The sequence below is a fragment of the Myxocyprinus asiaticus genome, chromosome 1, assembly GCF_019703515.2.
Source record: "Myxocyprinus asiaticus isolate MX2 ecotype Aquarium Trade chromosome 1, UBuf_Myxa_2, whole genome shotgun sequence".
Lineage (NCBI taxonomy): Eukaryota > Metazoa > Chordata > Actinopteri > Cypriniformes > Catostomidae > Myxocyprinus > Myxocyprinus asiaticus.
In genome coordinates this window covers 40,541,811-40,568,207 of record NC_059344.1, presented here as the reverse complement: position 1 = coordinate 40,568,207, position 26,397 = coordinate 40,541,811, and the positions used below count along the sequence as shown (strand labels likewise).

The 26,397-nt window shown below is 37.4% G+C and overlaps 1 pseudogene; it reads left to right on the top strand.

Annotated features, from left to right (window-relative positions):
* LOC127441452 (T-cell immunomodulatory protein-like) overlaps positions 1–26,397 on the top strand; it is a 197,356-nt pseudogene that overhangs the window by 147,560 nt on the left and 23,399 nt on the right.

The window sequence follows — 26,397 nt, the reverse complement described above, 5'->3', positions numbered from 1 at the left end:
ACTCTGTGTAGTTTACTGCATTTAAAACTGTTCCAAAGCTGATTTTGCCTTTTTCAAATCAAATATCAAATGGCCACCTGGGTGTGTGTGTGAGTCAGAGATGGAATTGATCGTTTCTATACAATACAATTTGTATGTTTATACAAACAGACATTTCTCCATAATAAAGCTTATTTTATGAGTCTGTAGTTTATACCGTTTCTCTGTGAAAATCCGCTCTGTGAATGTTGACAGACCCAAGACTTCCTATTCTTTCTACAAGCAGTTTGTAACTATACTAGTTCATTCAACACAGACATGGTTTGCCACTTTATGACAGTCTGTTTCTGTAAAAGGACTATATCATATTATAAATATTAAATTAATGTGGTATTTTGGCTCTTATCTTTCAGTCCTATTGGTTACAGTTGGGACACAGACACTATACGCAGTAACCTTCAGTCTGGGGCAGTAACAGCACTTAGCATTAGCCGCTTTTTTTACCATCAGGCAAGGGTGCATTTCCCGTACATTGACGTAACTCACTGCTTAACCACCATAGTACGATGCATTGTTGAAGAAATTAACTAGCTTGTCACGACTGTTTCCCGAAACCATAGTAACTATGTCGCACGTACATTGTTCGAACCACGCTGGTTCAACAACATGGAGCTGTCGTTAATGACATCACGCAATATTAAATTATACAAGCTCATTTACACATATGCCAGAAAGCCATTTAATGTGAGAAAGCTGCTGAAGACAGGAAAGATGTTTGCACTGGGTAATGCGACAGATACATAAGCTGCAATAGTGGGGTTTCCCTCTACATCAGACTTTGGTGTTCCCCCGACGCACTTGAGCACACATTACACATAAAAGCTGTGTTCTATGTCAGAAACCGTGTGTGATAAAGCACTTTCTCTTATCAGCCTTAAATCCCTTAAACGGCTGCATTCGCATTTACATGACATTTCAGAAAACCCCCAGAATAAGTTGTTTTCTTAAATGCATGTTAACGTGGTCAAAGTGATGACAGAATGAATGATATAGTATATGGAATAAAAGATATAAAAGCCTCAATGAAGTTCAAATGTCCACACAGCAAATGAAAAGAAACTATGCTTCAAACCACAGGTAAAGAGCTATAGTTCCAACCACACAACTGTGCATTGCTGTTAGCGAATGTTCATTGGAAATACGGTTTCGGGATACACCAGAACATTGAACTATGTTGGTAACAATGGAACTTGCAACCATAGTTGGCTAACAATGCTTTTGGGAAACGTACTCCTTAATGTTTCTGTGCACAGTGAGTAGCGGTTCCAGTAGCATTTTCACTTCAGCATGGTTCGGTACTGTACGATTACTGTTCCTGGCCCGGATTTCTCAGCCCGGTCAGCTAACCATACTCAACCGTGCTGGTGGAATGCCTTTAGGATGTGCTGACCAACAATTGGTCACTTGCCTGTTCAGTCCATTCGAATCCTGATTTCACAGCTCCACAATGTAAAAAGAAACCGTAACCATGCCGATGAGCCCTGATCGGTAAGGAATGGCATGGTTCCGCAACGAGAATTCCAAAACTGGAAAAGTGGCAATTGTTTGGACAGAATTAGAGGGCGTACACACAGGACACGGTCTTGCTTTCAAAAACAGCTAGAAAGAATGCAAGTAATGGAATGGAATGCATCAAACACATCTCAAGACCCCATTTTTATTATTTGAGTTGAATTGTTTTTAACTTAACACAGTGTTTTAAAAAGTTATGCATATTGTGTGAGACATGATGCAATATCCATTGTCAAAGAATATTGATGCATGTCTGCATAGACCAACAGTTGAAAAATTACACAAATGGAGTACTCAAGTGTTTGTGCAAGCAAAATGGCCAACATGCTCATCCCTAATAAATATGTTAGTTGTTATAACCCCGGCATCTTTTTCTCTGAGACAGATGCTTAAATTCAGTAAGAGATTATGCGGTATTTAGAAGCACCAGGTTAGAGTTTGGACTGCACATGAATCAAAACAGAAACCTAAATCTTTGCAATTGTGTGCCGGAAATTGCAGAGAAGCAGTGTTCTTCAGACAGTCGATTGGCTTCAAACAGCTCATCACCCATCAAACAGAAAGATGTGCCAGTGACTGCCATTTGTCAGCTCAAAATGTAGAAGCGTTATTTTATTTATGAGAGAGCGACCAAACTGTAAATGTCATTTTTTAATACAAGACCTCCACTGGCCACTGAGGCAAGGTATAGTGCACTATATCAACTTGCCTCATTCACCTTCCTCTAGATGATTTGTGGGTATGTACACCATATTCTAATGCAGTTATCTTCCCCTGTCTCATCACTCACAGTTTACATATTGCTGGGGTTGGCCTCAGTGATTCCTCATATTATCCTCTGAGGAATAAATAAACAGTTTAGCTCCTTTCAATGCACAGTCCCCAAGGCCATGTGTGTTTTCACATAAATCTGAAGCCTAACATGAAAGGAAGTAGAGCCTTATAACAGACATGTAATATGTGAAGCTGTAATGTTATAGCCTGTTCTACATTTATATCCCAGTATATGCAAGCCTTTTATCTTGTGCCATGTTTATTCCACACCCACATACCCTTTTTTCATTAGCCACATAAATGCTCACACACAAACACAACTACCTTATACCTCCACAGAACTTGCCTCTGAGCTACAACTACTTGCAAGACTCAAAAAGAAGTTAGAATGAAGAGTCATTGAGAGCTAAAGTGGAGGGGAGAGGCCAGGTGGTGTAAATTCCTGTCATTATGTGTTCTGAACATGCACAGACAGCGGTTTAAGTGTGTGTTTGTGGTGTGTGTTGGCTATAGACCGAGAAGGAGAACTATGGCAGCTGATTGCATTCCCGTTCATTTATTAGAATGCAGATGAGACGCAATGAGAAACATCTGCGAGCTTTGTTCGTTCATTCCTCGGCTCTGCAATCTGTTACTCCGGAAATCAAGACCCCACCCCACATGTTAAAACTGTACAAGGAAACTCATAGATGGAGACTATTTACTGATGTCTCTTTCTGTCTCATTGAATGCCAATTCAATTCGGAACTGCCATCTACTTTAGTTGCTTTGCAGTGTTGCTTTATTATTGGACAATTGTGGACCCTTAATGCATATTTAAAACAGGGACCAAAAATGAAATGTTTTTCATTTTGGTTCCTTCTGAGCAAAAACTGTTCTTTTTCATCCCGGTTCAGAAGGTCCACAGCCTCCTTTCCAAATGGTAACCGGTTAGAACAAAATAAAAGAATGGTTAATAATGTTCTTTTTAAAATGACAGTACTCTGTGCTAAGGGGTGGGTGAAATACCAATTGCAGTGTTGCCAGATCTCGCAAGAAAAACAAGCAATCATGTCTGGAAAAACAAGCCCAAAATAAGCCACTTGCCTCACCAAAATAAGCAAAAATAAGCAATTACATTTTTTCCTGTGTGGTGAATTTATCAGTATAGAAATCATAACAAGCATACAGTTCTGTTTCTCACTCAAAACCTGGGAGCATCAAATCTGTATTAATGCATCATATCTAACAATAATTCACTGAAGACTTGTAAACAACCGAGAAATGTAAGTTTTACCTCTAATAATGTTTTCCTTATATCTGGATTATCCGTGCACATATATGTAGTAATTATACATAGTTGTTAAAAAGGTCTTCATTTACATAATGCTACATCCACAACGGGCAATTAGGCAAAGAAATGTGTGATGCAGTAGTTTTCTTCAGGATCAAAGCACATGTTTCATTTTTTAGGGCAACATGAAGTGGTGTAGTTCCAAAAATTTACTGTGATAAAACTTTTGGCCTTTGGTTTCGTGAAAAAATTATCAGAACGAAATTAACCGGTTATAACCAGTTACCAGCATTTAAAAATAATGTTTTTACTCCGGAACAATTGAAAATCACTTTGTTCCTGTTTTCGGTTACGTTCTGCAACAATTTTCGTTCATTTTTGTTTTTCATTTTCTTTCCTTGAACCGTTTTTAGTCCCTGATTTAAAATGTAAACATTTCATTGCATTAGATACAATAAATATCAAATTACATTACAAAATATCAAAGCAAGTGGCATCTGCAATCAGTTGTTTGGGCTTTTATCAGAACTAACTTCTGGGTACTTTTCATCAGTTGATATCAAGGTGATATTTTTTAATGGATGTAATTGAAGCCAATTTCCCTTAAGTTTACACAGGTTTCCTAGCAAAGTAACCACACGTGTTGTTCATCACATTAAATATGTTCAGCTAACGTTTGATGACTAACATTGTCCAAATATATTTGTCTTAATTTTGAACAATATATCTGGTTTTTGTCATTGAAATCTAACAAACTTCTTTTTGTGAAATAGTTAAAGGGCAAAATTTGTCAACTTATGTAAATAACCAATTCGGTAACCATTTCTTGTTCTTTTCAAACACATTTGGCATTTCATAACATCTCAAGTATTCTATAAACATATTAATCTCCATTATGGTTGGAGTAGCCAATTTGAGTCCACTTTGAACGCTTTTATAACAAATCTATTCCCCCCACTTAAGAAACACAATGTGTTTAATGGGGGGCCTTAGCCATTGCAACAAGGGGGCTTTTTACCCCAAAAACTCTCCTTTCACGTATCAGACAGTTTGTTTTAGTTACCTTAAACAAAACTGAAAATGACAAAATAGGTATTTGGTCTCAAAATAAATGTGATAATTTCAGGGATTCTAATAAATTTGCAAAGTTTTTAAAGTTATTCAGTGTTAGATCAAATTACCTCAAAATCAGTCTTGAGACATTGCACGTGATGATCTCATGGAAAATCTTGCAGTGGTTAGTGAAAAACAGGTGTTTAGGAAAGTGCTGTGGTAGTTTTTGATGCCATTTATTGTTTTGGGAGAAAATAAAATCAAAAGTGCCTTTATCCTCGTGGGGCCTTTAGCCCTTTGTACCTTACTCTGTTTAACCAATGGAAAATGGGGGGGAATGTTCTGGAAACATGTCTGAAAACAATAATATATATATATATATATATATATATATATATATATATATATATATATATATATATATATATATATATTTCAATTCCGTTTGGTGTCACTATAGGTAAATACATTTTATACTTCACCTTTAAGCTTGTGATTTCCCATTTGTTGGGCTGTTTTGTTATGAAGGCAGATTGATCTGATGATGAGGGACTGAAAATTATGCTGGTTAAGGTAATCACTGCCTGACCTCAGCAGAGACTGAGAGCCAATCATACTGCCATCCAGAGAGAATCAGCACAGCTCTGTGCTGCCAGTTTACTGTGAACTTAATGGACATGACCTCACAACACCAGGCTTTGATCTCACAACTTGGAAACCACCTGATCACCACTTTAATGGACTAGATTAAGAATTACAAGCACTTTTCCAGCTTTATGAAGTGCCGTGCCATCCTCTCCTGATAGTGTAATGATGCGTTGTGTTTGTGTTGGGCGGCTGTTATAAGTGACATGAGACACAGTCACTTATATTGTCAGTAGCATCTGATTTAGTGGTGTGGAACAGAACAGCAGGCTGCATGTCCAATTTTACAGCCAAGAGCTATTCCAGTGTTGAGACAAACGCACAGCAGATTCACTCGGCAGAATACCCTACTATCCTGGGAATGACACGCACACCTTTCATCTCACAAGTGCAAACAACCCGTAACACAATTTGGATCTGTTCCATTTGTCACCACCAGAAATTGTCAATTTAAATTGTTCACAGAACCTAATTTCACCAAGATGTCATCATGATATATGAACCATCACATGTCTTTATTGAAGTGTTTTTTCAACTGTCCTCTTTTCTGCTGCATTTACGCTCTGTTATTCCACGCAGTTTGTCATAGATGTCTGATGACAGCGCTGTCGCCGTGTGATTATTTTAATTCTTAGTATTGGATAGGTTTGCAGGAACTCCAAATGTAGCCTGCAGCGAGGAAGAGAGATGAGCACCAAGCCTTATCTCTATATGAAGGCTTAGAATAAGCCCTGGCAATAAACCAGCACATTATTCATGCAGTGAGTTCACAAAATGGCATTTCATTTGGATTAAGCACATCATAAATGTTTAGATGTACTCAGTGCTAATGCTTCTGTCCTTTAATGGTTTTATGCTGTACACTTACAACTCAACAGGCAAAGGTGGGCACTGCATAGATGTAAAAGGCACACACACACACACATATACACACAGCAGGAGTATGTCATGTCTGTACATATCATCGTTTCATCTCAGTGTGCAAGCCGTGCTGGAAACCCGTCATTGCTAGAGACTTTGCTACTATGTGTGCATATTTCCTTATTCATTAGTGTATATGTCTGTGCAGGCATGACAGTTTATTTGTTCATGCCAGTGTTCAATATCAGCTACACATTCAACAACAGTCGTCTCAGAGATTTAAAAAAAAAAGCTGACAGGTCACTAGGATGTCTGCAGAGCCACTAAATACATATATTATGCAAATATTATTATCCATTGTGTTATCCATAACACTGATTTATATAACAGTTATAGTTAGTTCTGGTAATAATCTTATTGGACAAGTTACGTTCCAAGAGTGCTGATATTTAGTATACAGTAACAGCACTGAGACAATTCACTGTTTGTATCATTCTACTTGTCTGTGGGGGATTACTGAAAGGCTGTCAGTATGTGCGTTGCTCGGTGACACGGAACAGTTGGACCTGCTTTGGCTTTGTTTGGAGCTACTTTTATTAGCAGAGAAAAAATATAAAAAATAATTGGCTATTTTGCATTTAAATAAGCTATGTTATTTGATATGAAATCCTTCTGTAAAAAAATGTTTTATCAATATCAGTCATTTCTAAGCAGTAATGCTTTCGCAATTGTGCCGTTGTACTGTATCAATCTTGATTATATGATTTCGCTTAAAAATCAAATGGTGCACATAAAAAACAGCTAAATTAATTACAGTGGCATTTTGCCCCTATATGTTACATTTATTAGATATATTTTTCACTTTGGGGGGCATTTTTGCCATGAGCTCCCATTAATTTCAGACTCTAGTTTCCCTTTATTATTGTAGATTTTACAATAAGAAAGTAGTTTAAAAAACTTCAATGACAAACATAATGGAATGCAGGCCCGGCTCCTGCCAGCTATGCTAGGGTGGGCTGGGGGATATCATAGGTGGACATTTGGGAGGGTGGGGATACTGATAAACATTGAATATAACCATGAGATTGAAGTGGGCCCTGACAACCTTATTCTTGGTATTCTATCTCCATAACTAAGAAATATAATAAATCAAAGCACTTTCAGAGTAATTAGAATTACACCCTTAAAGCAAATTACAAAGCCAAATCAGAGTCCCCACGAATGCAAGGATGGAGTGGAGAGAAATAATATCAAGGAGGAAAATAAGGATGGAGTGAATATTAGATGGAGAGGTAAATAATATAAAAGATTAAGAACCTAAAATTTGACACAGATGGGAACTGCTTAAAGAAGTAATCATATAATAATATATGATCACAATTCTTTCTGTTTGACAGTGCAAAATTGAGTTTTGACTGAAACAGGTCTGATCTGATCTGATCTGTCCGGTGACAGATGATTTTGTCTCATGCTGACATTCAGAGAAACCATTGTGTGAAAATGCAGTAACTATAAAATCCACCAAAATAATTCAAGCCATTTTTTTTTTCCATTTCAGTGTTAGTTGATGAGTATGGCCTTTATAGGGTTGTAAAGGGTATTGATATTTTTATAAGTGAAACTAAACATGTAAGTCATTTAGGGAAATATACAGAAATTTGGATGGATGGAAGGATGGAAGGAAGGAAGGAAAGTAATGCCACGTAAGCACCAAAGGTTATTTTCATAGCAAAAACAGAGTAGTTTAAAGTGCAATGACAAACAATATACAACAAACTATCACAGTACTGTAAAAAGATGTATATAAAAGAGATGTAAGATGCGATGAGACAGACAGCATCTCTCAGCGACACCAAACTAACAACTGGAAAGAGAAGCACGTGTCCTGCAAAACACTGTATCCAGCCATGGTCGCGAACGGTACTGTCAGCTAATATTGGCTGGAATGGTGCTTTATAATAGAGGCCTGCACTCCCGCAGAATCAGCGTGACGGGACCCGGTACTACAGAGTGTGGCATGGGACAAGTTTTGATTAGTGATGGGTCTTCATGAACGATTTGTTCATTTTGAAAGAATCTTTTATGTGACTCAGAAGAACGAGTAGTCTCAGAGAGTGATTCATTCATTTTGTGTTGGCTGTGCATGCGCATTGCATAACCTCCGTTCGTTTGTTACGTGAAAATCGCATAGGCGCTGTACAGGAAACAGAAATGATTTGTTCACCTTTCAACTCTTTTGGTCCAAGTCATTTGATCTTTTGTCACATGACAGCTGTATATGCTATGCATTGCTCACACAGGAAACAGAAATGATTAGTTCACCTCTCGAGTCTTCTGGTCTGAGTCGTTCGTTCTTTTGTCACGTGACAGCCGTGTACACTATGCACATAGGGCTGTCACGTGACAAAAGAACGAACGACTCAGACAAGAAGATTCCAGAGGTGAACTAATCTTTCTGTTTCTCATAATTTGTCCTTGGCTGCATTATAATTTTTTCCTTATTGGGACTATAATCAAAGTTTGCGTTAAGTGGACGTGTTGGGGGGATCTGGCTATTGAAAATTTAACATTTTAATTTAATTCTGCTCAAATGAACGGAATGACTTGAATAAAGGTTCATTCATTTTGCTGAAAGAGACTCAAAGATTCAAGTCAGTAAAATGATCTGATCTTCCTATCACTAGTTTTGATTGCTGAGTGCAGGTGCGGGCGGGATGATGTGTGCACGGGAGCAGGAGAAAGAAATTACTTGCGTGACTTCCGCAAAATATAAATATCTAAAAAATAAAATATATGTTCCTCAAATTTATTTTATGTATTTAAGGTTCAGAATGTAATTCGTGTTATTTGTCTTTTGCACAAGAGCAACAAAAAAATTTACGATTTACAGGCGCAGGGTTGTTGGCTAATTCATACAAATTCTTCCTTGTGCTCTATGTGGCGGAAAGTAGTTATATGGATGATAATGCTTTATTAAATAAAGGTACAAGCAAAACTTTGAAACCAACCAAAAGTCAATCAGATATTTGGCAATGCTGTGTGTTGTTTTCTCTCTTTTCATTTTCTTTTTTGTTTTTTTACGAGTGGGAATTATACTGGAGCGGGACAGAACAATTTGTGTAGACCTCTACCTGCTGGCTTTTGTGGACGGAAGTGGGACAAAACGTGAAAGTTACAGGCAGGAGCATGACAAAATGATGTGGAGGGAGATATTTGATAAGAGGGATCCTGTGGTACATTAACAGCAGCCACATGGTCACTGCTAGAGACACCACCAGTCTTCTTTATGGGCACTGAAAACCTATGCATTGCAAAAAATGATTTCCATTCTCACTCACGTGACATCTTTGACTCACTGGTTTGCAGCAGCTGCTTCTTAAGTGTGTTGATGCTGTCTGACAATGACAAAAATAGAAAAACACTTCACATTTCTGGTGCTGTTTTGTGATTGGTTGGGTGGTCTACAGCCCACAGCCCGCCCCCATATTGCTTTTAACCCATGCACAAATCGGAAAAATAAAATATTTTTTTAAAACCATGTTTCCCAAATGTTTGATTGGTGGTCAAGACTCACATTTGGGTGGGCTAAGCACACCCCTGCCCATGCCTACATCCAGCCCTGATGGAATGTGTGTCAAAGCAAAGAAAATAAAAGATTTAGAGAAACACAGGAGTGATGAAGTCATGAAGGAGGCGCGTCTGTCATAATGTCCTGCAGCAAGTTTTCTCATTCATAGAGGATGAAGAAAGCTTCACTTGCTCTCTCAAGTCCCCCCAAAAAACGGTTTGACCCTGCATGAATGAAAGACTCCTACAGGCTTCATGTCACATCTCTCTTTCGCCTCACAGTACATTCACTTTGAAAAACGAAGCCACATATTTGATTTTATAATTGTTATAACTCATGCAGAACATTTGTAAAAAAAAAATGATGTAAAATTTGTAAAATGTCAAACCAAATGGACAAAAGGACAAGCTCTCGAAATAATTGAAAACTTTCATTTAATTTCAAAGCCACTTTTGCTTTGTCCTTTCCTTTGCTTGCATCATGCCATTGTCTGTCTTACTGTCATATATTTGCCACTTGAAGGATTCACATATAATTCTGTTAATTTCATGCTGGTGCTGAGGGAACATCCTGAACTTTCTTTAAGTAGTGCTGCCTGTCATTGCCGGTTTAAAAATCTAATGCAGCATTAGATAAAGACAGATGCAACGGTACACACAGATGGTTCTTTGTTTGCCTCTAATGAGCAATTAATGATTTTTTACTTTCCCTTTTATATTCACTGCTCTCTAGCACACAGTCAATTTTGGTCTCAACAGAAGATGAGAGCCTGGCTCATCTTTCATGCCATTAGTTGGAATTTAGTACAAATTTTGCCCAATTCATTTTCTCCAGGCCTGATTCTTGGCTGGAGAGGCAAGCAGAAGCATCATTGTTATATGTTATCGGTAATGGGAAAGGGGTGTAATGTAATGCTGTCCATGTGTGGTTGGGTGTTTGGTTTGATTCAGAATGCCAGAGTCTGTGAAACACTGCAATCAGCTTGTCTTATCCAAGGGCCAGATATGTGGATCAAGGTTATGATTCTCTGTTTCTCTTTTCCTCTCTGTAGTGCTCAGTGGTCTGTGCTTTAATGTCTGTCCAGAAAACGTCAAGGTGAGTTCTGCACTCTTTATCTCTTGTGTAAGACACACAAACATGTTTTTCACAGTGGATTTGACATGTGTTTTGCATCAGCAGGCCTGCACATAATCTGAACTCAAAGAAATCTTTGAGCCCTTTGCGTTTTTGTTTTCTAAAAGTTTTGGCTAATTTGATACTTTTAGCTACCAATAAAGCGCAACAAGTCCCATTCATAATTGATTATTAATGATAACTTATAAACATTTAAAAACAGTCCTACCGAGAGCTCCGAGGTTGTTAATCAATTGGTATGTGCTTCTGTTGAACACATCAGTCTACGTTATTTCAACTTCATTCATAAAACAGAATTTCTGATGAAAAACTACACTGTCCATGATCCTGCAGACAGATCTCACAGTAAAATCAGAAAGAGTAGGTTGATATTTCTTTAGCTAAAACCAGTCTATGCTTACCAAAATGTGAAACACTGCCCCCAGTGGTCAAAGCGGTTGGTGTTGTTGGGCGCATGGGTGCATGTGAGCTCCATTTTTAATTCCATGAAAAGCGTCAAAACCGAGTATTAAATCGAGTTGTTTTTAGCTGTGCAGGCTGTAATACAGTGAAGAGGAATTCATATTTAATATACTTAACTCCCCAAACCAAACCGAATACCTAAACCTAGCCATAAGTGGAGTAAAATGTAATGTTAGAGGGAAAATGCAACCTCCAAACCACAGGGGAAGGTAAACATGCTGGAGTCGATGAAAAAATGTCTAACAGGAGATGTAGGTGAGTTGGCATAATGTGGCCAAATCTAAGATACCGAACTTTCGAGAAACAACATGCCAATCATGATCATGTTGGATCCTGAGGGGGAAAATCCACCAATCAGAGAATTGCGTCAAACAAACCATCCCGCTTCCATGACGCATTGCGAATGATGCAATTTAGTTGGTCTCCCTACACTCTCAAACTGCTTCTATATTTGTTTATATCTGAATATTTTGCAATATAATTTTAATATATTCAATACTTACAATAAACAACATTAAGTCAATGGTTTTATATTTTTCCATCATTTTAATTCCATTATGTCATTCGCAATGCTTCATGGTATTGTTGTTCATTCCCCCATGAAACAGGACAAGTCCACAGTCTTGTACCTTTTTCTCCAATATTCAGATACTTTTAAGCTTCAAAGCAAAGCTTGTTATCTTGTGATTCACCCCAGAGCTGGTTGGTTTGGATCAATGCTTTAATGTATGATTTTATGAAGTCCCTATGGAAAAAAATGTATGGGAAAAATACTTCATTAACCAAAAAATGCAAAAAAAAAATCTATCCACTTCACAGAATTCTGCAGATTTTCTCCCAAAATCAATGCTGAAACTATGAAGTCTGCAGATTCTGTCTGGGCATAGGCATCATTTGTAGACAGAAAACCTGATTTTGAATGTCTGTTAGCTCTGTCACATTATCTTTGTTTCTGTGTCATTGTTGACTAGCTCTTAAGGTCGGAGACAAATATGTCACAAAGCTGTCCTTGTTCTTAGTGGGATACAGGCTTTTATCTCTCATCTCTCTCATGTTCTCACTCTTGTCCTCTCTCTCACTCTCTCTCTATCTCCTACACATTTGTCTGTGTGTTTGTGCACCTCTATTCCATTTCATATTCTCTTATTCATCGCTACTACTGTTTGCTGACCTCTCGTCTGTTAGTCCCTCCACCCTCTCCTGCCATCCTTTTCAGCCCCTGTTGAATGTCTGTCTACATTTTCTTTTACTTTTCTCTGTTATCTGTAGATCTGCTGTTGCTGCTATCTGTCATACTGAGTATGAGTCATAGAGTTTATTAGGCTACATTTACACAGCAGCAGAATATGGTTGTAAGACCTGTTTAAGAGTGGCAAAAGCAGTAACATTCACATACAGTTCTGTGTGTCATCCGAAGTTTATAGATCCAATTTCTGTCTTCCATCAGAGCTACTCCCTTCAGTTTTGTGGAAAATGTGAATGTCACACTTGGTACTAAATACAGTTGTTAATCTAAGTTGCTAACACTGACTGTGTGAAGGTAGGCTGAGACAAGAGGACTTTTTGCAAAGTGCATTTATGTTTTAAAGCACTACCGTGAGCTTGACCAAAAAAAAAAAAAAATTACCCTTTTAAAACAGGACCGATACACACACACACACACACACACACACACACACACACACACACAGCAGACCTCTGTTTGTTAACTGTTATTCCTCATAATGAAGGGATGATACAGCTTCTGCCCAGCCGCTCATCTTCTATTTCAGACACACACAAATGCACACACACAGACATCACATCAGCTGTGTTCTTTAACTTTCTGATATGCCGAGTGAAGACAGCTCGCCCTGAGGCCAGTGGAAGAGCAGAGGGCTCTGTGATTAAATAAAAGCTCTTAAAGATGGGCTGTACTCCTGCCTCATTGTGAGTTGACCCCTGACAAACATGTTATACAGTTCCCCACACTATTAATATTCCAGCACTGCAACAGGGACATTATTTGTATACATACTGTATGTAGTTCAAACAAATGAATATGTCCTGTATTGTAGCTATTTGCATTTGTTCTGTATTTGTTGACTGGCATGTTAAATGCTGCTCAACATTCCTGCCTGATTGCAGCAGCATAAAACATTAACTAGGTTTCCTTAAAGCTGCAGTGTTTCATTTATCCACCTCTACTGCTACTGAGTTTCCAAACAGATTTCCCAAACACTCCCACCTACTCCCATTGTTTGGACACAGGTAGTCCTGCCCCAAAACTCATTGGCCATTGGTTGAGCCATAAGTTTACATGTCAGACTCCTTAAACAAACTGAGCAGTGTTTTGGAAGCAGCACCAAACCACAATCGATAGCTAAACTAACCAGCTTGCTTAAAATTGTGTCTGTGTATTAAAAGAATAGTTCAACCACAAGTGAAACTTGAAGCATTATTTACTCACTCTAATGTCATTGGAAACCCTTATGACTTTCTTCTACGGAACACAAAGGGATATATTTTAAAGAATGTCTTTTTTTGCTGATTTCCAGGCAATAGCAGTGAAAGTGACTCACTTTAAAGCTAAAAGAAAAAGCATTCAAATAAAAGTAGTCCATGTGACTCATGCATGCATACAAATGCATATGCAAAAATGCATATGAAAGCATTCAATCACTTTGTTTGATAAACAGAAATGTAAAACATTTAGCTGAGGAGAGGTAATGCCACCAGACACAAACACACAGAAAGGTAAAAGTTCCCAGACTAGCTAAAAAGCATATTAACTTACAAAGTAGTATATAAGTATTAAATGAAAATAGTATATGAAAATATATTGATACATTTTTAGTTTTAATGAGATAGTAATCTACTTCCCTGAAGAATAAGTGTAGGATACAATACTAGTTAAACTTAAACTAACTCTATTTTTCACCCAAATATTAGCAAACTTGGCAAGCTAGAAACAACTAAAAGCGCTATAAGTTACCTTGGCATTGGCAAATTGACAATCGTGAGTCGCCACGTACTAAAGCCACTCCACCAACATGGTTGAGTATGGTTGAGTACGGTTAGCTAAACATGCTGAGAATTCCTGGCTGAGAATTTTTTAGAATCATGCCGTGCCGAACTATGCTCATGTGGAAATGCTACGGTAATCATTCTACATCGTGCTCAGAACCATTCAGCCCGATGGTGGAAAAGCAGTCATTGATGTATTCAGAGCCCAAACTGACACATCAATAGCATTTAACCAAATTGGTTCTTGTGTCATGACGTTTGGCCTTGAAATGCACAAGAACAAATGAGGTCAAATTTATTTGGGTTCTGTTTACAGGAGTTGATCAATGATTTGATTTGGTTTGATTTGAGAGTAAATAACAACTACATTTTTGGTCTGTTCATCATACAAAGTAATCATATGTCTTCAGAAGACTTGGAATATAAATAGGATGTAGCATGGACTACTTTCATGACACTTTTGGGTGCTTTTTTAATCATTAAAGTGAGGCAGTATCCACTGCTATTGTATGGAAATCAGTGATTGTGACATTCTGTAAAATGCCTTCTTTTGTGTCCCACAGAAGAATTAAAATCATATTGTTTTGGAATGACATGAGGTTTTGACAAAAACATTTTTTTCTAATTTATTCTTTTAATCTGGGAAGGAGAATGTAGTTTAGAATAAAATAAATAAATAAAAAAAACACATTTAACAGATGCCTCCAGAAATCTGACATTTGACCCAGTGCTCCACACACTTAACAGTATAGAGGCAAATGTATTCTAAATTATTTATTTCAGTTGCGATTGTTCTTGTTTTTATTTGGTGGAAGTCTCAGTTCCTTGGGGGCTCTTTGTTTAGACTGTCTTTGAAATATTCAGTCCATAGTTGAAGTCACTCACTGTGGTGTTTGTTATTCCTCAACCAGTTCTTGTGATATATCTGTTTATCTCCTCTTTTAGCTGCTGCTTCTTGCCTCTCTGTTTTGCTCTTTTTTTCCTCGATGCTTTATCTTCCCAAGTTTACGTTGTATCTCTGTTTTCTCTGGCTTGCTCAGCAGCAACCTTTGCCTTTTTCATTCTGGTCCATTCATCAGTGAGATCATGAGTTTATCCACCTGTCCTCAAATGCTTGACATGGCCCAAGGGCTCTTCAGCTGTTTACAATGCTTCAGCCAATCTGAGTTTTAGGGAGGTTTTTTTTCTTGCTTTGAGCTTGTGGCAGACATTATATTGAGCGGTCATGTCTTGGTCAGGAGCCAGCTTCCTCTGTGATTAAGCTACAGGGGGTTTTCAGTTCTCCGGGTAAGATCTTAATAAGAGAGAGGCCTGCGTACATTAGGTGCCCTGTATGATCTGCTATTGCATGCACATTTCCTCTGTGTAACCAACTATAACCTTCTTTGTGTGACAAGTTGGTGTGTTGTACGTTTTGTGGTTGAGATTAAAACTCTATTAAAGCAATAAGCCATGAGAGGCAGTCCATTAACTGTAATGGCTTTTATAAAACAATGGCAACAGCGCTATGATAATACAACAATGTTCTATAAACAGTTAAATGTATTATTTATATTTATCAGAAAGAACAATTCTTCCAAGCAATGTACTTCATTAGCCTAACTTTAGACTGTGGTTGCTAAGTAATGTAGTGACTCGCCGCATAAGTGTAAAAGAGGTGTGTGTTTTCAGTCATTTTACAGCATGCTTTGAATGTGGCTCGTCCAATCAGAATTTAGAGTCTGAGATATCCATTTGATAAGATGGATGTTGGTGTCTGAGAAAAGTTGATTATGAGTTCCAAAAAAGTGTCAAAATCTTAATTGTGCTTCAGGCACCACTGATGTCAGATTCTCTGGCTGCATATTTTGCCCTCATTGTTGGCAACTTGTTTTGTTTGTCTGCACATTTTTCATCTGAAGTTGCCAGGTCATTGTCTCCCTCATGTATGTCAGTTTGGCACTAAGTGACAGAAAGCTTCTGCTCCAGGATCGTCTTGCTTTCTGTCAACATTGTCCATTGGCTGGTACTGAAGTTACTGTGAAATGTAATTTACAACTGGGGAATCATTTCACCCCTCCCTACTCATAATCATGCCCCACAGATACATCTGTTTAAAAATGTATTCCCACCTCTCTCGGGCACACTGTTCATTTGTAGTTCCCAGTATTATTGTCTACACATAGAAAAAGTGTTCATATTTGACAGGCTGGCATGTAGAGTGTCTGTCCCATCTCCCTGGCACTGAGTCGATGCTTGCCCAGTGTTGGTGTTGGATGGTGATAAAGATCGCTCATGTATTTCAGCATTAGTAGGAAGCTGAAGAAGGTTGGAGATGGGCTTGTGTGATCTGGGGTGATCTGTGTGGACCAAAAACACACACATTCTTATTCGTTTCTAAGGCTTGGTCTCATTTGCACGTGCACAGCGAAATTTCATAGATGAAATACAATTATGTCAGTGGGAATCTGGACTTATGGTGGCAAAATTTCTCTTTACAAATTTAGCGTGGGGCTCAAATTTTGGTGAACTTTGATGGACAAATTCACATTGTTGACCTGTTGTAACTTTCTTGGTTTAACTGTCCTTGTAGGGCGGTCCTTCGTACATAGCACATGCAGGTTTCACACTCACCCCATATACGGTCATGCATTTTTAATCTGCTGTGTTAGAGTGAATGTGACCGAGCCTTTACACTGCAAAGGCAACACAGAAGCTGCATATGAAGCGGCATATGGATATAGAAACATGAAATTCTGAATGAAATATAAAATAAATTTTTTAATCTGATTTGCTACCTTAACGCAATTTCCAGTAGTTAGGGTGTAACATTCTGTAGCGGCCCGCCAGGAAAGAAGATTGTGTTTACAGTTTCCCATTTTGCAACTACAATGAACACTTCCGACGAAGAACTGATTGATATGATCACATATGTGACTGAATACGGCAGGCCTTCACTTTAGGACTGTTGTATAGTCTCACCACCTTTTGTTTGCATAGACTTATGGATAAGTGTGATTTTTGTGCTTCTAAAAGACCAGTTTTATGATTATAATGGCACTTGCACAATTGTTTGTGTGTATACAGTATGTGTAGTACATTTGTCTTACCACCTTTATCCATCCCACAGCCCTTCGGTGTGAACCAGCCTGGCCCATATGTCACGTACACATCAGTGGACTCAAACGGTTACCTAAAGAACACGTCTGATGAGTACAAAACATGTATCTCTGTGTCTAGCATATTCTTTCTCAGTGAGATAAAATAATTCAACCTTAACCCACTGTTATCATCAGTCTTGACTTATTCATACTGTCCTTCCAGGCCTCAGAGTAAACAAACTAAAACCAAAGAATCTGCCACAAAGCATATCTCAGGTGCTTGAGATGTATTTTTGCTTCTTGATTGTGTTGTATTTTATATGTGAGTGCCTTAGACTACACCGTTTTGGCCTTCAAGGATATCTGATTGGCCAAGTTCGAGATCAGAGACTGTCGGATGAATGACCCTGTTACACCTTTCTCAGAGCAGATAAGATTAAATTCTTCACAGAGTAAACAGAACTCCATCACTTTGGTGTAAATGCCCACATATTTTTTCTCTTGAAGTCTCTTTTGAAATACATCACTGGCCTTGAACTCTTAGTGGAGACATTGCATAAACAGAAAGGAGGTTTAATTTTCAACTTGTGTTGAGCTTACTTTTGAGCTTACTTTTCAGTGTTTGTGTGCTGGGGCCACGTGTATGTCTGAATCTTTGGTGTGGTCCTGTTTTCTGTGGGGTGTTTGTGAGGAGAGGACTTTATGGAAGAGTTGGTCGTTGTGACACTTCTCAGTGGAAGGAGGAGGCGAGAAGCAGATTTCTTGGTTCAGGTAGGCGTTTTTATTTTCCTTACTGCAGCACATACACACTCTCAGGGCTTTACGTTGTTGGAATAAACTCTCAGATTTGTAATCGTAGTAACTTCTAACTTCATAGTCCATGCCCAGGCTCTCTCTCCTCTAAGTGCTGTGTGGTTCTATTTATGCCGCTCTCCCCGTGCTCACTGAAATTAGAGACAGGTGTTAGACATAATTTAACTCAGGTGTAAGTGCCCTTACCGCTTTCTCTCTCTCCGGAGAGATGCTTGACCACGCCCCCGCTGCCACAGTCGTATCCCCAGAAGAACAGAGAGCAGGATGTGACAGAGCTATTTCAAAGATAAGTGACTAAATGGCTTAAAGGACAAATATTATCTTCAGAAAACTAGAAATAATGGATTTTGGGGAGCTTCTGTGCTCCATGCTTGTAGAAGAAATGGTGATATCTTTTTAAAGAGATGGATTATGTTCTGCTTTTAAGAACCCAGACCAGACTTTCTGCACTAGTCTTTGAGTTCTGTCCAGTAAAATTATAACACTTTTTTCTGTTTTTATTGAGAAATCCTTCACTAGCGAGGAAACCATGACAGTTCCTTTTATCTTACATAAAATCATCCACCTCCCTCTCTCTCTCTCTCTCTCTCTCTCTCTCTCTCTCTCTCTCTCTCTCAATTCAATTCAGTTCAGTTCAATTCAAATTAGCTTTATTGGCATGACCGATTACTATGTACAATGTTACCAAAGCATTCATTAACAAAAAAATTTATAAAAACATGTAACAATAGTAATAATCATACAGGTAAGTGCACAAACTGTAAGGAAATGTAACTACAGAGAACAATGAGTAACAGTAACTGCACTCAGTGAGGAAGTGAAGTTCATCCTCTATGACCCATTGAGTGCAGTGTGAACACAGTCTGTCCTCTCTGAGTCTCCAGCTCTGTCTTTGCCGACCCATCTCTACAGCCAGACTGTGCTCACTCACACGATACTTCGGCAGAAGTTTCCTGTGATGGTAATCTTTAATTTTCGTCAGATATGATGCCATTTCTTTGTGCTTGCTTTGCCAATGATGAATATATTCTTCTTGAGTCGTGTTTTGTATTTGTTTTAATTTTGCCTGAATTGATACATTTAGCTGGTGTTTGTCCACTAAATACTGTAAAGGGTCACTCTCTGGGTGTGCTGCTCTGTGTATAAACATAGAGTGATGGTGATTTTCTGGAGAAGAGTCTGATTGGTGGAACCAGAATTTACTGGCTCTCTTCTGAATGTCTGTCAAGAGAGGAAATCTGCCCTACAGATACAACTGTCAGTTCTGCCCTACAGATACTGCAGAAACAAGAGAGAGAGAGGGAGAGAGAGAGAGAGAGAGAGAGAGAGAGAGAGAGAGAGAGAGAAAGATTTTTGATTTTCAAAAACCCTTTTTATTACAAATATTTACATATCACAAACCAATAACACAAATTTATCAAACAATACCCATTTTAAACAACAATAAAATCATCCTAATCAAAAGGGGAATAACAATTCTTCTTCAACAGTTTCACAAATGATCCCATTTAAGCACCAAATTGCCTCAAAAGATAAAAGGTCATGCATTAATCTATAATAATGATAATCTATCAAAATTCTAGATTTTACTAATTTTACAAAAACAGCTTCTATACTACTTAAAACATTTTGTTCAATTTTCTCTTTCCTTGTGGTTTATATTGCCATTTTTGCTTGACCTAACAGGAAATTCAACAATCGAGACTTCTGATTATGTTTTTTCACATATTTAAAACCACAAATTGAACACTTTCATTGAAAAAATTACATCAAAAGAAATAAAAAACTTCTCCAAGATATTAAATAAAGGTTTTAACCTTTCACAATGCATAAACGCATGAAAAATAGTCTCTTTTTGTAAGCAAAAAGGACAATCTTCAGTAATGTCAGACTTCATCAATGAAACAAAAGCATTGACTGCAATGGCACCATGCAACACTCTCCACTGTAAATCCCCATTTTTTATTTATTTTTTATTTTATTTTTTTTATGACAAATGGTGATTTATATAACGCTCTCCATTCAGGTTTTTCATTTACATCAAGATTAAGTACATTTCACCATGGTGTATCGCACTTGCTATTCAAAGATTTTTTTATTAAACGCTTTTACACAACTCTTATACATGTCTTTACCAAGTGCAAAATTTGGACCCACAATTATTAAATCTTTATAATCTAACAACATGCTATTGCACTCACCCAAACTGGGAGATAGACTCAAATTCGGAAAAGGGTCTTTACAATCGGGATTAATAGACCCCTTTGAATATTGATCCAACAATTCTATTTCTTCTCCAGTGAGGGCTGATCTCCATTTTTCAATTGCTTTTGACACTGTTCGGTACGATTTCATGCCTAAACGCTCAGCAATTGCATTCACATCTTTAAAAGCAGAACCCGCTATTTGATGTAAGTGTCCAATTGTTAACTTGACATTACACAAAGTCCTTTCCGGTATAGCAAATGAAATCTCACGAGATAAGTCCAAACGTGAGCCAAAGACCAATGGTTCTTGTAGTAACCAAAACAGGGAAGATACATTGCTTTCCCTGCTTGTTTTAAATAAAGACCAGACTTTAAATAAGTTGTGATAAAAGACTGGAGAATCACGTAGATTTAGTCTTTGAGGATCCAACCAGAATAAAGATTTATCCAGTCCTAATCCTTCAATACTTCGAAGAATTGCACAGGCAGCACCCATCCAACTTGACTCTTCAGAGCACCTTAAAAGTCTTTGTACATATTGCAGATGAAAGGCAGCTGTTCTGCTCTGCAAGTGTATCAGACCAAGTCCCCCTTCACCTTTAGACAGGTACAAAATACTTTTTGGTACCCAATGCAGTCTGTCCCAGAAAAAGTCAATTAAAATCGACTGGATCTTCATTAATACTTCAACTGGGGGATCTATGCAGACTAAGCGGTGCCATAGTGCAGAGGCTACCAGATTATTAATAATCAATATACGTCCTTTATAGGACATTTTAGGAAGTTAAAACCTCCACTTATCCAGTCGCCCTTTTACTTTTTCAATAGTACCTTTAAAATTCTTTTTCACAGCATTTTCATCTCCTAAAAAAAACTCCTAGATATTTGAATCCATCTCTGGTCCATTTTAACCCATCAGGAAGCCTTGGTTCAGCTTTTAACCATTTTCCAACTAATATGGCTTCACTTTTTTCCAGTTCACCTTTGGAGAAGACAGAGTTTTAAAATCATCTAAAATGTTCAACATCACACTGACATCATTAGATTCACTGATTAAAACAATCACATCATCAGCGTAAGCTGATATTTTAAAAGTATTGTTACAATTTGGCATACACAGTCCACGCACATTAGCTCTTAGTTTATTTAACAAGGGTTCTATGGCTAAGGTATACAACATGCCTGACAGTGCACAGCCTTGTCTTACACCCCTATACACCCTAAACAGAGAGCATAAGTCACCATTAATATTTAGTATACTCTCAATGCCACAATACATAACTTTTACCATAGAAATAAAATCAGAATTAAAACCAAAGGCTTCTAAAACACTCTAGAAATAAGTATGTTCAACTCTGTCAATCCAAAATCTAAATCAAAAAGTTTTCCACAGTCTAAAATGTCTCTAATAAAAGAGACATTATCAAAAATTCTTCTTCCTGGCGCACAATATGACTGATCTGGATGAACAATAGATCCAACAACTTCACCTAATCTAATTGCTAAGGCTTTAGAGAGTATCTTATAGTCATTGCATAATAAACTTACTGGCCTCCAATTTTTTATATCATTTAAATCTCCTTTTTTTGGTAATAGAGTAATAATTGCTCTACGGCAGCTTTGTGTCAGTTGTCCATTACCAAGCTCTCATTAAAAACTGCTACCAATTCTGGACCCACTTCTAACCAAAAAGATTTATAAAAATCTACTGTAATTTCATCAATGCCCGGTGCTTTTCCACTCTCCATTCTTTTAAGAGCATCTTCTAGTTCTCTTAAAGTCAAGATTTTACTGATTTCTTCGTTAACATCTTTGGTTACTTGTGGTAAATTTTCAAAGAACCCAAAATTTTCATCGGCTCTTTTTCTGATATCTAAAGGATTTGACCACAAGACTCCAGTTTCAGACTTTAAAGCATGAATAAACTTTTTCTGTCCATTCTTCTTTTCCAGGTTAAAAAAGAATTTTGAAGGAGCATCCATTAAATCGACACTTTGAAACCGGGATCTAATTATTGCACCTTGTGTTGTCAAACCTAATATATCAGCTAATAGATTATTTTTCTTTTAATATTTTCTAAAGAAGTGACATCTTTATGGAGTCTGCAAGCCCTTGTAACCTCAGTAAATCTTCTTCCAACACACTCATTGACTCATTTATGTCTCTTGTAGCATTGCGAGTATATTGCTGACACAACTGTTTGATTTGTACATTCATAAAATCCCACCACTGCTGCAATGTCAATAAAGAAGATTTCAAAGCTTTGCCATTTTTACAGAACTCTTTAAAAACTTCTCTAAAAAAAGAATCACACAATAAATTATTATTAAAATGCCAATAGGCACTTTTTGACTTTATATGATTTTTGGCACAACACAGTTTACCAAACTATGGTCAGAGAAACTTACTGGGATTATTGAGCATTCCCTAAACATACTTAGTTGATGCTTAAAACTGTAAAATCTATCAAGCCTTGCCATTGATAACTGGTTTTCATAAGCATAAGCCCAAGTGTATTGTCTCTGTGTGCCATGGAAATTTCTCCATATATCAATAATACTATGAGACTTCATCAACTGAATTAACTTCTTTCATGATTGCATGTGTGGCTCAACATGATTTCTGTCTATGCCATTTTCAGTACAATTAAAATCTCCACCCACAAATAAAAACTCATCAGCATTACAATAATTTACAACATTATCCAAAGTATTCAAAAAAATTATTCTTTCTAATGCCATAGTTGGAGCGTATACACAGACAAACACAAAAGAGCTATTTTCAAATGAAGCTTTTATCTTCAATACCCTTCCTTTAATTACTTCTTCTATATTATAGTAATATGGAATACAATTCTTAGGAAATAAAACTCCAACTCCACCACTTAATGAAGTATGATGATTTAAAATCACTAAACCATCAAATTCTTTAGCCCATTCTGTAGCATTTGATATATATCTATGGGTCTACTGCACAAACAAAACATCAATTTTCTTATATTTCATTGTCTCAAATACTTGAGCTTTCTTCTTATAATCCCTCGCACCATTAACATTTAAAGAAGCAAGATTTATTTCCCCCATTAAAAAGAAAAGAAAAGAGCAACAGAGGCAATAAAGCCAAAAAGGATATACTATGTTATCCATTTTTGTTGATTTTGCAGAAAACTCTTGACTAATTACTTAACTTCGTAAGAATTTTCTTAAGACGGTAACCATCCTGATCAGTGAAACAGTTTTCATTTCTGACAACCTTTACTCTTTCAATAAACTGCATTATGTCAGGGAAATATTCTTCTACTTTTACCTTCCTCATATTTTTGTCACTTTCAAGAAGGATTTTATTTCTTCAACAGTATATGTTTGGCTAGAGAAACCACTTTGGGGTAAACTAGCATTAACGCTGCATTCTGACATATCATTTTCACTCTCTATGTCAGTCTGGTTCTCACAATTACCATCCATTCTTTTTGCTTGTTTGTCAGCATGACATCCTAACAGTTTCCTTTTTTGGGGAGTTTTAAGAAAACATTCTTTATCTCCCAAATCAGAACCCTCAACTTCTGGTTTCGCCATATCATTTTTCATAACCTCATCTTCACTGTTACTACTGACTCATCTGATTCACATGCTTCTTTTTCCTTTGTCAAAGCACTTCTGACTCCCTTAAAAACTCCCTTAAACAACCACTTTTCTCTTACTGATACAAAAAAATAAACAAATAAAAACAAAACGACTACTAAGCACAATTAACAGAGATAGAAAAAGGAAGAAAAAAGATTTCAAACACTCGTACCTTACTCTGCAGTCAAACACTCTTCATCCACGCTCCACACTCACTCAATGCATGCGCACACACACACACACACACACACACATGCACACACAGAGAGAGAGAGAGAGAGAGAGAGAGAGAGAGAGATTGTTACTATAATTTTTTTGATCGATTTAGAATGCTAAAAATATTTCTTATTGTTTCCTTACTGTGACGGGCACAGACATAGACGCTACAAAAGTCCAAGATGAATAAAATCCCAGATACAGCTTATTGTGAAACCAAAATCCCTATAATAACCAGAAAAAAAATGAAGATTTTGGTGCATAATACAGGACTTTTAACTATAAACAGGTTATAAACAACTATACGTCGAAACACACCAGAACTTATTTTGAAATGACATAACAATGCTCTATATTAAGTATTAACCAAATTAAGTTTTTTAGAGCCTATACATTCACCAGATTAAGGGTTTTGTGTATGTGCTGATGGGGCACAATTTCATATAGTTTCATTTTTCTTTGCATGGCTTTGCTTCAATTTAGTCATCTGTGTGTGGCTCCTTTTGCTTTTAAATACAATCTATATGTGAAATTCTCCACAAGATATTGACTATGAGTTTTCTCACTTCATCTGTGGTGCTCTGTGTCGGCCAAATGGCGGAAATGTACCTGCTCTTTCGTCCTCACAAAGCCCACAAAACAAATTCCATGTGAAAAGAGTTGAGGAGTGACAGAGAATAGTTAGCCCTCCTATAGAAAACACACAGGAGAAGATAAATAAAAGCAATCAGTGTTTCAGCAGACAGCAACTGTAAGTAGAGAACACTGTAGTGGCACTGTGGCCCCGTCGTCCCTCTGTGCTCTTGTGCTGAACTTCTGACTACAGTTCTCTGATCAATGTCCTGCTGTAATTGGAGAGATTAATGCTGAAGGACAGTAATGGGGTGTATGTTGTATGGGCAGTGGAGAGCTGGGCAGGTTGTATTAGGGTTCTGCTGAGGCTCTTATTTCCTCAGGCTCTCATTGGCCAGTAATGAAACAGCACAGCAAGACTTATTGCACATTTAGACTCGAGCTCAGGACAAGGGGATGGCGGTATTTCTGCTGCTGTCTGCACATCTCTCTCTCTCTCTCTCTCTCTCTCTCTCTCTCTCTCTCTCTCTCTCTCTCTCTCTCTCTCTCTCTCTCTCTTTGAGGACAAAGTAACTGAGGTCAAAGTAACTAACTTTAAGAACTGCAGATGCCATGAAGGCAACATCTATTCCTGCATAATTCTGACAGCAGTGTTATGTAACTCGAAATAATTTTGTTCCTTGGATGAAGTTTGTTTAACTGGGACATTTTAAATAACTTCCTTTGAAATCAGTTTGAACTACCTTCATGCTTCTTGCTCTCAAATTATCTGAACAGAACCAAGTAGTTTAAACCAAACAAATTACATTTTGTTGTCTCAATTTACTTAATTTAAGAGCAAGCTACAGCTAACATCACTTCCAGCAAGCAATATTCTTTAGACCAATTAAGAGTTGATTAGGACTGTGACTTAAACATACTTTTAAGAATTAATTAGTCTACCAATAAAATAAAATTACATTACATACAGCACTGAATATACTTCATGAATATAATCATGATTCATGTTTTCTCTTTCTTTCTTTCTTTCTTTCTTTCTTTCTTTTCTTTCTTTCTGCCTTGTATGTGTTTGATTTGTTTGTGAGTAAGCTATATTTGTTGCCTGAAGGTAAATTGTGTGTGTGTGTGTGTGTGTGTGTGTGTGTGTGTGTCAAATCACATCATAACAATAAGGACTTCAGAGAGGAGTGTTTTCATGCTTGTATAATTGGGCTGACCCTTGCAGTACTGAGCTAATGAATGAGAGCTCTAAATAAACAGAAAATGAGTCGAGAAAGGTGAAGTATGGAAGCATGCACAAGAGGAGGGAGAGGAGAGACAGACGCAGTATGAAGAGAAGATGTTGCAAATCTATACGGGGCTCTGGCCTGTTCTCATTAATTAGCAAAATGAATGTGGCATATAATGAATGAACAGCCCCTCTAAAGAGTGAGGGACACACACAGAGACACACTCTTACATACCAATGTGATCACATGAGAACTTGAATGTACTCTTACGTAAAGTTTGGGACTAGTAAACGTACATTCTCTTACGTTTGCATAGACAACAAAACATA